Raw genomic sequence first — 6,642 nt, 5'->3', positions numbered from 1 at the left:
CTTAATTATTCCTAATTTGGGGGAGTAGTTTAGTATCTTCACTTTGGCTTCCTAGTCATTTAAATGATAAGTCTGACTTGACTGATCTTTAAACATATTTCAGTTCTAATATTTTCTTCATGTAAGATATCCTCTTTTAAAATATGTTCTCAATCAAAGTGTGGTGAGTTGAGGCAAGTATTTTCTAGAAATGTACTGAGTCTATCGGCAATGATAAAATCAGGTGAATAGATAGTGATCAATATCTTTGATTTGGAAAAAGTTTAAACACCTCTGACTAGGGAATTCTGGAAGAAAATCTGAGAGAAAATGTCAAGATTTATACATTTATTTAACAAGCATTTATGTATTTATATTGGTTGTAGTTGTATTTGTATTTCAATCAGCCAGCTTTTCTTATGTGGAATAAGGGATTATGAAATGCTTTCCCCTTTTTTCTCCCCTTATCTAAGAAGTAATTTTTTTTAACCTTTTCTTTTTCTGTTTATTTAAAGCTTTTATTCTTGAATTCAAAGTCTATTTAGTACTTCTTTAGCCATCCTATTTTCTTCAGGAAAGTAAAGCTTCTAAAATATCAATTTTGAGATTATTCTTCTAATTTTTTTAATATTGCCTTGTAGATTTTGCCCCCATAATCCTCTTCACCACCTTTTATTTCTATCGTGTCTCAAGCTTAGAAATAAACAAATCATATGAGGGTCATGAGGATAGAATCCTTTCTCCTCTGACAGAAATTTCCCTGTGTCTCAAATCATGTGGTCCAGAGTTATCCCCTGCTCTCTTCTTGATAATTTTCTTTCCTATTTGCCATGTATTGTCCTCTTCAGAGCCATGCTCTCCCCAGACTTATGGATGCTACTTGCCTCATGGAGCAAACAGGATATTATTCACGAAAGTACAACATTCTTTTAAAGGAAGTGATCTCTATGGAATAGCTTCACACAAAATTTTCTAGTCAATGCAAAGTAGTAAGAGAAAAAAAGTATAAAGCTTTATGTTAGCACTAAATGATATTTTTAAAAATGAAGTTGCCCAAAGGAGATTACACTACAGAATGATAATATATACATGTATATATGTACACATACATATGTACATCTTTATATATAGATAAACATATATATGGAAATAAAATATATAGACCAAAAAATAAGAGTACAGGAGAATATAAATATCAACTTCGGAATCCCATAACTCCTTTGGTGCAAAGTAGGAGCTAATATTCTGCTCAAACCCTTATCTAGTACATTTTCTAATAACAATACAAGAAGGAATCCCCAAGTCAAATAGCCAGAGATTTTTTCCCATTAGGAAAAATTAGCAAGGTAAATGATAGAGCAATCTAGGAACTGAATCATTTTCAATTTTCTAATCCCAGCATAGAAAAAGCTACTCTCTTGTTATTTGGAGAAGGAATCAGCTGCCCAGCAAACTCAGGATTTCTTCATGGTGAGGAAGGATTACACTGTTTATGGAACATCTGTCTAATCTTAGTTTTCTTGTCTCTCTCCTTCAGCTATAGGTCTCAGCTTCTGCCATTTCCCTTGGCATGATCCCAGAATCTTAATTGTATCATGTTACACAAGCTTCGTTCACTGATTCTTGCTGAGAGATTGCTGCCAGCCAGGGAATCTGTCATCTGCTGTTACAACTACTCCTTCTTAGCCAGCTCCTAGAGCTATCATATAATGTTATATTTGTTTTTTCTTCCTGGGGAGTCTTCCTGTTCTCTCCTTCTGGGATATCGCCTCAGGCCAACTTGCCTTGATAATAATTAGCTCGCTTTCAGCATTTTTGTCAGACTTGAACTGTACTCATTTGTTACACAAAAGATGCATAAAAGATAGCTCAAGGAGCCGTCAATCCCATAGACCACCCCAGAAAAGTCCTACCCTGCCCCCTCATAACAGGCAGGACTTCATGGAACCCCTTCCTTGCCTTAAAGTTCAAATTTTGGATCCCCACATAGCTAGTGACTTCTAATGAGTTTTTCCGAGTCTGGGGCTAAACAAATACAGATTTTTAAAGGATTTTTTTTTTAGCTTCCATCTGGCCTCTCCCTGGGCCTTGTAAATTGCTTTAAACTACTGCCCAGGACAATGATCTCTGGCCCCATCATGGGAACAGCCCAAAGAGAGATCACTTTTCTCTGGGGAAGGTAAGATTTCTTGGAAGCATTTATATGGAGAATTGACATAAGAGTAAGGTTTTAACTGGCAGAGATTGAGATGGGGTAGGGATGTTGTTTCAACACGAGAAAAAAGAGAAAAAAGGCAAGAAAGCCCTTAAATTAATTTTCTTATGCTCTATATCTGGACAGTGTAACCGTGGCAAGAGCATTGCTTCTTGGGGCTGGAAGAGTGACTTGGAGGAGATAGCCATTGTGGGGAGGGGTATCACCAAAAAGAAACTCCATTGTGTTTAATATTGGTGAATGACATTGCCATTCAGGCTGTGCTCCTTCTCCTAAGGACCCAAGTTCAATATATCAGAGAGAATGCTCTTAGGGAAATATGTTTAGGATATGATATAAAGCTGTGGTGATTTGTGTATGGTGTCCTCCTGGGATAATTTAATTCATGAGAATTAAATTAAGTCATAAGATACTATTGCCCAAGTTCTGACCCTTTATCCCTCAAATATTTTCAATATACAACATATTTTTATCAAGGGCTGAGCACATTCATGGATATCCAAAGACAACAAAAAAATGAACTCTTCCCTTGAGGAGTTTGTATTTTTTAAGATGAGTTATGTCACTTCCTGTGTCTTGTCCATCTTACCTCTAGAACAGCATCAAGAGCTGTTGATATTGGAGATTCCTCCAAATCACATTTCTAGAGACCAAGCTTGGAAGGAACCAACCCTCCTGACTGAGTAGTCCTTGGAAACCTGTATATTTACTGCCACTGCCCAAGTATTATTTCTTTCTCGTTCTGAGAATGAAAATCAAGTTAATGCAACAAGTGCAATGAACACAGGACATATTAATAGGTTATTTACTAAGCATATTCTCTGTACCGTGTACCAGAGACTGTATCCAGTTCTGAGGTAGAAGGACAAAAATGGAATGTTTTAGGGAGCTTTCATTAAACTTGGAGGAAAAACCATAGTGTTCTCCCTCCTCATTCCTGCTTCTTGGCTTCTCTAGTTTCCTTCAAGTATTACCAGAAATCTCATCTTCAACAAGAAGACTTCCTTCATCCTTCTTAATTCTAGTGCCCCTTTCAGTTAATTATAAATAATTTATTTTACGTATACTTTGTTTATACATAATTATTTCCTATTATCTCCACCATTAGATTGTGAGTCTCTTGAGACTGTCATTGATTATTCTCTGTCAAGTCACACACACACACACACACACACACACACACACACACACTGACTTACAAATAAATAAATAAGAAATACAGAGAAATTTCAAGAAGGAAGAAATGCTAATAAGTGGGAGCATAAAGAAAGATGTGGTGCATGAGTTGGCACCAAGCTGTGCTTTTAAGGTAGTTAAGAATTTTGGGGGAAAGAAGTTAGAAAGTAATCTCATTGGTTATCAGTTATTCAAAAATTCAAGAATTGGAGGTAGAAAATAATATGATGGTTACAAGCAAAAGTCTAGCTTGGGTATAATTGAGAATGCAGATTGGAGAGTAGTATGACATAAGGCTGTGGATGGCAAGATGAAGGATTTATATTTTATCCTTGAAGCAAGAAAGAATCATTTGTTTCTATTTCTGCCTGCCTCTCTTTTCCCCTTCCTCCAATCAAAGCCACATGAGATTTATAGAAATAAATTGACTATAAATGCATGATGTGGAAGCCACAAGTTTTTCTTCTTTCTGGTCCCTATGTCTCATGCTTCTGGATCTGTGAAGAAATCCTGGCAATTACTGATGTCACCCACAAACTATTAATCCCGAGCAGATGTGATAAAAATGATGAAACCCAAGAGAACCATTTCATAGAGCTGGGGTATGTTAGTGTCCCCACCCTGCTTAAAGTCATCTATTGAAAAATGGAAAATTTGTCATTTCTACATCATCACTGGCTCTTCAAGTTTTTGATCTATCATGCTAAATTTATTTCCCGTCTGGCATTATCCCAACTGGCAAATACTACCTTTTAGTTAAAGCTTTTAGCTGGTTCCAGATGGAAAACTGAAAATTTTTTTCATAGGGTCATATTGAATGGTCTCCAATCTAAAGGATTTAATGGGTTGTCCCTGGATATAGAGAATGGATAGAAGGAGGATAATTCTCATAGAGAACTTCCATACTTATAGAGAACTTAGGGAGTCTAATTGAATAGGTAGAACCAACACATATAGGATTATTTCATATGTGAATTAATTGACAAATACACCATATTTGTTCTAATACTACAACAATGAAAACAATAATGTCACTTGATTTGGGAAGACCTCTATACAAATTCTGATCGTTTTCATTAAACTGTATAAATTTGGTGGCAAGTCCCTTTATTTTTCTTGGATTTTGTTATTTCCTTTCTAAAAAATAAAGGTGCTAGTCCAAATGATCTCCAGTCCTTTCTAGTTCTCAATCTGTGACTTTTTGCTTATGGAACCACTGTTTTTTAGAATTAAAAGAGATCTCTATCACCATCAAATCCAAATTGAGGAGTGCTTACGACAAAACACTTAACAAGTGTTCATTCAATTTCTTTCTGAAGAAGTCCAATGAGAGATAACCTACAACTTTCAAAGGTGGCCCATTTATTCTTAGGAATTATTAAGAAGTTTTTCTTGATACTTTACAAAATTACCTTTTTGTCCTTTCCACACATTCCTCTTCTTTTTGCTCTCCTGAAATGTGATTCCTTTTTCATGTTGACCAACCATCATACTCTTTTTTTTTATTATAGCTTTTTATTTACAAGTTATTTGCATGAGTAATTTTACAGCATTGACAATTGCCAAACCTTTTGTTACAATTTTTCCCCTCCTTTCCCTCATCTCCTCCTCCAGATGGCAGGTTGACCAATACATGTTAAATATGTTAAAATATAAATTAAATACAATATAAGTATACATGTCCTAACAGTTATTTTGCTGTTCAAAAAGAATCAGACTTTGAAATAGTGTACAATTAGCCTGTGAAGGAAATAAAAAATGCAGGTGGACAAAGATAGAGGGATTGGGAATTCTATGTAGTGGTTCATAGTCATCTCCCAGAGTTCTTTCGCTGCAACCATTATACTCTTGAAGACAGCTGCCTAGAACTCTTAAGACTACAATTCTCCAAGATAAACACCCCCACTATCTTTCCTTGATCTTCCTATGTCACAGTTTTGATATCCTGTACCACTATGTTGAATTTCCTCTGGATGCTCTCTACTTTATAGATGTCATTCTGTAATTGTAGAAATTGGTCTTCAATTTACTATTTCAAGTATAATCTTATAGGGATAGAGTAAATGGAATGATAACTTATACCTTCCTTTCTTAATACCATGCATGGTGGTATTAGCCTTTTGGGCTTCCATATTACACTCTTGATCGAAATAGAACCATAAGTCTACCCAAAGACCCAGATTCCATTCATATAGTATTGTGGACTATGCTCCTTATCCCCATGTTCCAGAAATTAAATTGGGTGTTCTTTGGGGAAAGTGTTTGACATATGATACAAAATATGATACAAAACTGGTCATTTATGTGTACTAATCTGAGAAAGATTAATTTCTCTACCATAAAGTCCTATCATCCAACCTCCTAGAGAAGTCCAGTGAATTAAGTGATGCTGAATTCCAACTCAGGTCTCCTTTACTCAATGTAGAGGACTCTGTCCATTTTGCCACCTAACTGTCTTCTATTAGCTAGAACATATATTGTCTAATTTGCATTGTCCCCAGTGGCACAATGCTAAGAGTTCTAAGCTTGGACTTGTAGAGCCTGTACTCAATCCTAAGATTCTATACTCTGCAGCTATAAATTAAAGCCCACAAGGTTTGATTAAATGTTTTCTCTATTTGTGTAAGACCATGTGACTAATGAATCTCAAATGAATACTGTGACAATTTAGCAATATGGCAAATGGATCTCTTTATGATCTGAGGCATCTGTTCAGGCCTTCTGAAGATGTGCTGGAAACAGTAGAGCATGAGAAAAACAAAGAAAATGTGGGAGTGAGGACTTTTGAAGGGAAGTGAAATAATTAGGAATGGGGGAAGAGCTGTTATTTATTCCAGTGTATGAGAAAGTACCATTTGACTCAATGGACAATGAAGAAGGTACAGTAAAGTAGAGGGTGGAATAGGTGACATGGGAGGAAACAATACTAAGAAAAGTGGCCATGACTTTATGATCTCTAAATCAGAATGCAGACAATTCCTTTTGAATTGCCTTGATAGCTTACATTCGTGTATCTTGAGGGGTACAATACATTTAATGTAAAGAAGTTAATTTTCTCTTCATAAAGGACATATAATATGAATGATATCTTAATTATATAAATAAGGAGGCTTCATTTTGAGTGAAAATCTGGAGGCCAGGAGGAGTAAAAACAGAGAAATGAGAAATGTAAAGGAAAAGAAATTTGTGTTATGAGAAAAGTATTTATTCCTTAGAATTTTCTGTAGCTTGAATAGCCCAAATGTAAAAAGTCTAGGAAGAGAGTGAACTTT

This window comes from Antechinus flavipes, chromosome 4 (assembly GCF_016432865.1).
Source record: "Antechinus flavipes isolate AdamAnt ecotype Samford, QLD, Australia chromosome 4, AdamAnt_v2, whole genome shotgun sequence".
Classification (NCBI taxonomy): Eukaryota; Metazoa; Chordata; class Mammalia; order Dasyuromorphia; family Dasyuridae; genus Antechinus; species Antechinus flavipes.
This window is presented reverse-complemented; position numbering follows the sequence as displayed.